Consider the following 8,896-nt stretch of genomic DNA (forward strand, 5'->3'; position numbering starts at 1 on the left):
CATCTGGGGTCTTAAAGGCTTGAAGAAAAGCAGCCATCTAGCTGAGAAGTAGCAAAGCCCACATGGAAGAAGCACACCAATCTGTGTTATCATGAAGTGTCGATGTGATCAGGTATCAGGCATCAAAGAACAAAAATCATAGGCAACTAGACATCCCCTTACAGAAGGGTTGTGGATAAGAGACAAGACAGTCAGGGTGCAATATAGCAAAGATAAAACATACAACTTTCCTCTAGTTCTTAAATGCTTCCTCCCCCCACCCCACTATCATGATCTGAATTCTACATATCTGGCTAGACCAGAGGATGTACACATGTACACTGGTGTACATAAGAGCTGGAAACACAGGTTGTCCAGGGCAGATAAACCCCTCAGGACCAATAATGAAAGTAGCCATACCAGGAGGTTAAGAGGAAGGTGGGGTGGAAAGGGGGGAACCGATCACAATGTTCTACATATAACCCTCTCCCTAGGGGATGGAGAACAGAAAAGTGGGTGAAGGGAGACATCAGACAATACAAGACATGAACAAATAATAATAATTTATAAATTATCAAGGGCTCATGAGGGAGGGAGGATTGGGGAAAATGAGGAGCTGATACCAAGGGCTCAAGTAGAAAGCAACATTTTTTTTCATTTATGGTTTTATTTAGCACAAATAAAACTTACAAATGAGCCATCTACTCATTCTTCTTCGCTGCACAACCTGGCATTGGGATTGGTGGCTCTGATGTCCAGCTGGGCTGCTCTTTCTACGATGGCTTTGTGATTCTTGGAGGAAACATTGTGAGCAGTCTCTGCACTCTAAGACGTGTTGCAAATCAGCAGCACTTCCAGCTCCTTTATATTGTGCACCAAGACCTTACGGAAGTCACTAGGCAGCATGGGCTTGGGTTTCTTGTTGCTCCTGAAGCCAGTGTTGGGCATCAAGACCTGGCCCTTGAATCTTCTCCCCACCCTGTTGTCAATGCCTCTGAGCTTGTGCCAGTCGTACTTAACCTTGACATAGCGGTCGGAATGGTGCCGGAAGAAATTCTTGAACCTCTTTTTTGACAGTTTTAGGCTGAGGGAAGCCATGATGCCTTCAAAAAAGAGGCAGACCTGGGTCAAGCGAGTCCTGGAAGGAGGCCTCTCTGCCCAGGACCTGAACACGGTCGCAGAGTTTCTTCCAATCACCAGCTACTGGGAAAACTGGGAATGGAATGGGTCTGACGAGCTTGTTTTCCCTCTCGTCTCCGAAGTCTGGCAGAATACTAGCTATTTCCCAGATGCAATGCTGGGAGGTCGAAAGCAAATGTTCTGAGAATGATGATGGCAACAAATGTACAAATGTGCTTGACACAATAGATGGATGTATGTATGGATTGTGATAAGAATTGTTCAAGCCCCCAATAAAATTATTTTAAAAAATGGGACTGACAATTGGGGGGAAAATTTTTGTTTATACCTTTGATCTGAAGTTTACAAAATCATTTTCTTTCTATGCTTCCATCTATATTTATGTCTGAATAAAAAGAAGCCTGGGTTCATTAAGAAAAAAACCCAACCGATTTATTGTCTTAGAAACCCTAAGAAGCATATTTATTCCGACCTGTAGGGCATTAAGAGCCAGAACTGACTGGAAAGCAGTGGTTTGGTTTGGTTTGTGAGATATCTACCCTTATTTACCCTAAAATATAGCTCTAACTTTTGAGATCTGTTTCTGAAACTGTCTAAATTCCTCAAGAAAGTCCAAGGTCCCCAACAAAAATAATCTTTACTAGTTTATACCAATGTTTGACTGAAAGTTGACTTATAAGCCAATTACTTTAAGACTCAAGGGTCAAAAGAATATCTAATAGAATTGCCTCTCTGGGTTACTCCTACTCCATGAACCACAAAAATATGGATTGCAGAGGAAATAAAACTGTTTCTCAACAGCTATTATGAGTTAGCAATTAAGTTTTATAATCAGCAGCACAATGTAAGTATAAAACTACTGATCCTTCCTCAAAAAAAAAATCTCCCTTTGTAATCAAACTCTCCTGACTGCATATCCCGGCAGCTGTCCCTGTACATGCAATCCACTATCCAGCTTCATGGTTCTGGCCCTGCATGAGAGACATCCATGTCAATGAATATCCCGGACAGTGTGAGTGTGCCCCATATGCCCTGGCCTCAGAGAGCCCGCAACATCACCTCGCCTCCCACCTGCCATATGTCCCAGGGCCAGCCCAAACCCCTAGCCTCCCAGCCTATTTGGGACCACCTCTCCTCCCAGCTGGTGCATGCCCTCCCCCGCCCCCGCCCCTGGCTGCCCAAGGGTTCCAGGAAACTGCTTCTCCTCACTAGACTATACACACTTTGCCCCCTCAACCTCAGGCCACCCCGTAGGACCTCCATGCCTCCAGGCCAGTTTGCCACCTAATCCAACTCCTGGCTGGTCCAACCACATGCACCTGCTCCACGCGTGATTGCTGCTGCAACTACTCTGCGGGTCCTCTCCCTGTGTGCCTCCAGAACAGGTCCCACACCCACCCCGCACCCTGTGTTTCTTTTGATGACCCATCTTGCTATTTCCCATATCAGCCACAAAGTCCTTGGGCAGAACTTAGATCCCAACCAAAGAGCAACAGCTTTGCTTTTATTTGTTTTATAATGAAAATTTGTACTACTTTTATAATTTCTTTAAAATTTTTTATAATTTATTTTTAATACTACCCTCACTGTCTTTGCTTTTCCTTTATTTTTTCCTTCCTTTCTTTAATCTTTCCTCTTTCTGTTCTTTTGTCTCTACTCATTTTGCAGTTTTCATTGTTCCGGTCCTGCACCACTTGAGGAAGTTAACTACCTCACAAAGCCCAGCCTGCCTTAAACCCCTAACAGATACACCAAGATGGCACAAGGAAACAGCAGAAAACATAAGTTCGCATGAATAAACAAGGAAAAAACAAGCTAACAACACTCAGACTCCGAAAGAAGTGACTGACGATAAAGACTGTGGAACTATGAGAAAAAGAATGCGGAACAATGACTGGACATGCTCCACAGAAGGAGAAAGACTCCAAGGAAAATGAAAGCCTGCTCCTCTGGAATGCTAGTTCCTCTGGGATGCCAGCTAATAAATGTTTCTTCTTTTATGTTAAAAAAAGAAAAAGAAAACCGAGAAACCTTCCAAGAAAAACTTCCAACAGAAATACAAAAGAAGAATACTAAGATATCAGAATAATAAAACAGTATAAAAGAACAGAGTAATATAATTATAGAAATGGAAGCAGAATTAATGAGTTTGGAGACAAATCTTTTTAGATCTAATCTATGAGAAGAACAAGCAACAATGAGAGAGTCTGAAGAAAGCCCATTATGTAGGCCAAAATTCAAGATGAAAAACGATAACTCTCTTTGGGATTTCAGAACAAGAAGAAACAAAAGACATACAGAGAAAACAGTACAAGGAATTCTGGAATGAAACTTTCCTAATGACATAAAAGAGGAGAAAATAACTATACAGGAAACTGAGAGAGGGCTGAAGTGGGCTTGACCTACAAAGAAGAATTTTACATTATATTGTAGTCAAACTCTCCAAGGACAAAGAGAGAATTCTGAGAGCAACCAGAAAAAGAAAATCAGTAAGAATAAGGTCGGCTTTTCCAGCAAAAACCAAGCACGCCAGAAGAAATGGAGTGATATATGTAAATCATTAAAAGATTAAAACTGCCCACCAAAATTCTTATATCCAGAAAAAAATGTCACTCAACTATGAGGGGAAAAAAGAATATTTCCAGACAAGGAGAAATTTCATTAATTTTGAAATATAAGAAAAGCATTGCAAAAATGTACTATTCGAATAACTCAACAAATAATCAAAAACAGCAGACAGATTTGAGATTAACATACAAGACAATTCCACATAAAAGACAACACACTCAAAGCTGTATCCAAAACAACACAGAAATATAGGAAGAACAAGGAACGAATGAGAACATAAAATGTGTAGAAAAATGATAGCAATGAAATTACACATTATCAATGATCACACTGAATGTTAATATATTAAACACAACAGTCAAGAGACAGAGAGTAGCAAACTGGATAAGAAAATGAGACCTGGGGTCTTAAAGCCTTGAAGGTAAAAAAGTGGCCATCTAGCTGAGAAGCAACAAAACCCACATGGAAGAAGCATACCAGCCTGTGTGATCACGAGGTGTTGAAGGGATGAGGTATCAGGCATTAAAGAACAAAAAATCATATCATTGTGAATGAGGGGGAGTGCAGAGCGGAGACACAAGACCCATCTGTAGGCAATTGGACATCCCCTTGGGGAGGATACAAGCTAGTCAGGGTGCAGTGTAGCAACGATGAAACATACAACTTTCCTCTAGTTCTTTAATGCTTCCTCCCCTCCACTATCATGACCCCAATTCTATCTTACAAATCTGGCTAGACCAGAGGATGTACATAGGAACTGGAAACACAGGGAATCCAGGGCCGATGATCCTTTCAGGACCAGTGGTGAGAGAGGTGAAACCGGGAGGGTAGAGAGGGAGAACCGATTATAAGGATCTACATATAACCTCCTCCCTGGGGGTCAGACAACAGAAAAGTGGGTGAAGGGAGACATCAGACAGTGTAAGATATGACAAAATGATTTCTAAATTATCAAGGGTTCATGAGGGAGGGAGCAGTGGGGAGGGAAGGGGAAAACGAGGAGCTGATGCCAGGCGCTTACGTGGAGAACAAATGTTTTGAGAATAATGAGGGTAACGAATGTACAAATGTGCTTTATACAATTGATGTATGTGTGGATTGTGATGAGTTGTATGAGCCCCCAATAAAATGATTTTTTTTAAAAAGAAAAGAAAATGAGACCTATCATTCTATTTACCTCTGAGGAACACATCTAGGAGACAAAAACAAAAATCAAAGGATAGATAAAAATATATCACGTGAATGGGAAGTTTTAAAAGTTAAGAGTAGCAATATTAATCTCCAATAAAACAAATTTCAAGGCAGAATCCACACTGAGAGACAAAGAAGGGACCACTTAATGATTAAAAGGATAATAGAACTGGAAGTCATAAACACACCCAATGAAAGACTCTGTATAGATGTTAACCAAACATTTACAGAATGGAAAATAGAAAGAGACAATAATAGCAGGGATATCAATACACCACTCTGATAGAAGGACAAATCATTGGAAAAGAAACTCAGTAAAGACTCAAGTGAAGAAAAAAAAGTAACCAACTTGTTCTACCCATATACAGAGCATTCCACCCAACTACAACACAGTATACATTCTTTTCTAGTGGAACATACTCTAGAATGTTCCATTATAGAACATGGAACATATTCTAGAATGGATTCTTTGTTAAAGCACAAAGCAAGCTTTAATAACATTTTAAATATTGGCATTTTACAACTCACTTTCTCAAAATACTATAAAATTACAAATCAACAATAGGAAAAACAAAGACAAAACTGAACACGCATAATTGCTTAAAAACTACAGGGTAATTGATGAAAAAAAAATTAACTGAAAAAATCTTGAAATAAATGAAAATAAATACAACATAACAAAACCTTTGGGACACGGCAAAAGCAATACACAGGAGACAAATTATAGAAATAAACACATAAAAGACAATAAAAATCAATATCAACATCTTAAGCCAGAATCTTCAGCAATTAGATAAGAGCAGGAAAAACAAAACAAAACCTTTAATCACAGGAGAAAAGAAATCAGAAAGATTAGAGCAATAAAATGAAAAATATAAAAACAATAGAAAATTTAACAAGACAGTAAGTTAGATATTTGCAAGGATTAACAAAACCAACTAACCACTAGCACATTTAACAAAAGAAGAGTAAGAGAGATTGAAAATATCAAGAATACGGGATGAATAGGTGAAATCACAACAGATATAAATGGAATAAAGATACAAACAATAATTCATTACTACGAAAGCCTGTACATCAACAAGTTTGAAAACCTAGAGGAAATGGAAGAATTTCTAGAAATCCACTCTCTACTCAGGCTCAAGTAGAAAATTTCCACAAACCATACTAAAAGAAGAAATATATAAGGAAGGTTGTTTTGGGGTCAAATAAATGATAACCACCATAATGTCCAACAGAATTGAAGTCTTTAATTACAGAGGGAACCAATGGGTTCTCCTAAGCTGTAGTGCAGAAAGCAGTTACAAGCAAGTTTTTAAAGGCATAAAACCACATAGGGACTTTCCTCCGAAGCAAGCAAACATTACAGAAATACGAATAGCATGACTGGTTTTACATTCAAAGCAAGCAAGCATTACAGAAGCAAGAATGGCATGACTAATTTTACCATTACGAACCTCACCCTAGTTCCAGGTATGCGAGGTTCGTTCTAGGAACAAAGCCAGTGGGATTTCTGAGAAGGGAGGGGAAGATGGATAGGTGGCCTAGCAGTCAACAAAATGGAGTTATTGTGGCTAGTTTGCTTCATTCCCTGCTGTTTTTATTTGGGAAATCAAGTAAGTGATTCATCAGCAACTTCCTCTGGATTTAGGGCTATATATTGGGTCTTTAACACCATAGGCTTAGACAGCTCCAATTTTGTTTTGTATAAACTCAATTAGACCATTTAATATACATGGACTAACCGTAAGCCCTAAGTGTAACAAAATTAAGGGGCCGCCTAATCCAGTGACAAGAGAAGTAACCTAGAGATTTGTTGATCCCAAATTAAGTGTTACTTGGCTGGTTGTTCCTTCTGTAACCATTCACAAAAACGTGGAAGGGGAAACTTTCCAACAGCTGTCTACAGCCCTATATAAACACATAAAGATCATTTGGGAGAATAGGGCAGTCTTAGCTTGAGGGGCTGGTCTGGATTTTTAGAAACTTGCCATTCTGCCTCTGCTGGTGCAGCCTTTAGGGGTGAATGGTGGACCCACGGGGTGACTCCATCAACTTTTACAGCCATGGTGTGGTGAGGACCACAGGAAAGGGTCCCTTCCACTGTGGGGTGAGTCCAGTTGTGGTGTGCCACCTGACCAACAGCAAGTCTCCATGCTGGAACTGATGAAGAGGCTCGGCTGGGTATGAAGGGTCGGGGAGAGTGTCCTTTACGCCTGATACCTACTAAAAATAATACATATATGCACATCAAAAGATTTCACCATAAGGGTAAAACACATATATTGGGAAAAAATTTTTAACAATGACACAATATACAAGGGACTAATTATTAAAATCTACAGAATTCTGTAATACCACAATAAGGGGAAAAAATGACATGAACAGTTCACCGAAACTGACATTCAAATGGCTAGCTAACATGAAAAAATGTTCACAATCACTAGCTACCAGGATGTGCAAATTAAAACAATGAAACTGTATCGCATTACACCCCCAACCGCTCAATTAAAATTAAGTAGAAAACAACAAATACTGGAGAGAGTGCAGAGATATTTGGAACTCTTAGACATTGCTAGTGGGCTTGCAAATATTTACAACCATTGTGGAAATTAATATAATATTACATAAAACAACTGGAAAAAGAAATACCATGCAACCCAACAATACACTCCAAAGAAGTAAGGGAGGGGAGAAAAGGTATATGCTCTCCTAGGTCCATTGCAGCATAGTTCACAACAGCAAGAAGCTGGAAACAGACTGAATGTCCATAGATAAAATGGATTTTTTAAATTTAATAAATCATTTTATTGGGGCTCATACAGCTCTTATCACAATCCATACATACATCAATTGAGTAAAGCACCCTTATACACTCATTGCCCTCATCATTCTCAAAGTTCACCTTCCACTTGGGTTCCTGGAATCAGCTCATTTTCCTTTTTCCCCTCCCCACTCCCCGCTGAATCCTTAATAGTTTGTAAATTATTATTTTATCTTATCTTACACTGCCCGGGGGCTGCCCTCATCCACCTTCCCATTGCCCATCCCCCAAATAGGAGGCTACACATAGATCCTAGAGATCGGTTCTCCCTTTCTACACCCCCTTCCCTCCTGATGTAGCCACTCTCACCGCTGGTCCTGAGGGGTCCATCTGTCCTTGAGTCCCTGTGTTTCCAGATTCTTACTGCACCACTGTGAATCCTCTGGTCTAACCAGGTCCGCAAGGCAGAATTGGGATCATGATAATTGGGTGGGGAGCAAGCATTCAAGAACTAGAGGAAGGTTTTGAGTTTCAGCGCTACACTGAACCCCGAGTGACCCATCTCCTCCCCACTACCCCTCTGCAAGGGATGTCCAGCTCTCTACAGATGGGCATTGGGTCCCCATCACGCACTCCCCTCATTCACGGTAATGTGATTTTTTTCCCCCTGCCTTTGTTGTTTGAAACCTGGTCCCCTCTACCCTTCATGATCACACATGGTGGTGTGCTGCTTCCATGTGGGCTTTGTTGCTTCTGGGCTAAATGGCCGCTTGGTTACTTTCAAGCCTTTAAGTCCCCGGACGCTATATCTCTCAATTGCCGGGCACCATCAGCTTTCTTCACCACACTTGCTTATGCACACATTCGTCTTCAGCGTTTATGTGAGGAAGGTGATCACACAATGATGGTTTTTGTTCCTTGGTGTCTGCTACCTGGTCCGTTCAACACCTTGTATTCACTTAGGCTATGTGATTCTTCTCTGTGGGCTAGCTGGCCGCTTGTTTGCCTTCAAGCCTTTAAGACCCCATACGCTATCTTTTTGATAGCCGGGCACCATCAGCTTTCTTCACCACGTTTGCTTATACACACGTCTGTCTTCAGTGATCATGTCGGGAAGGTGGGTATCATGGAATGACCGTTTAGCTGGGCAAGGTGCTATTGTATTGTGTGCGCAAGGAGGCCCAATGTCCACCTGCTACCCTACTACTGAACCTATAAATATATGTACATAGGTCTATTTCCCCCATAATCATA

The 8,896-nt window shown here is 40.6% G+C and overlaps 1 non-coding gene across 1 annotated transcript; it reads right to left on the minus strand.

Moving 5' to 3' along the window:
* Positions 1 to 1,149: 1,149 nt before the first annotated feature.
* Positions 1,150 to 1,286, minus strand: LOC142449657 (small nucleolar RNA SNORA7). The gene has a single exon (XR_012784782.1). It is a non-coding gene; the product is annotated as a small nucleolar RNA SNORA7 (small nucleolar RNA).
* Between the last annotated feature and the right edge of the window lie 7,610 nt (positions 1,287 to 8,896).

Source organism: Tenrec ecaudatus, chromosome 5 (assembly GCF_050624435.1).
Source record: "Tenrec ecaudatus isolate mTenEca1 chromosome 5, mTenEca1.hap1, whole genome shotgun sequence".
Classification (NCBI taxonomy): domain Eukaryota; kingdom Metazoa; phylum Chordata; class Mammalia; order Afrosoricida; family Tenrecidae; genus Tenrec; species Tenrec ecaudatus.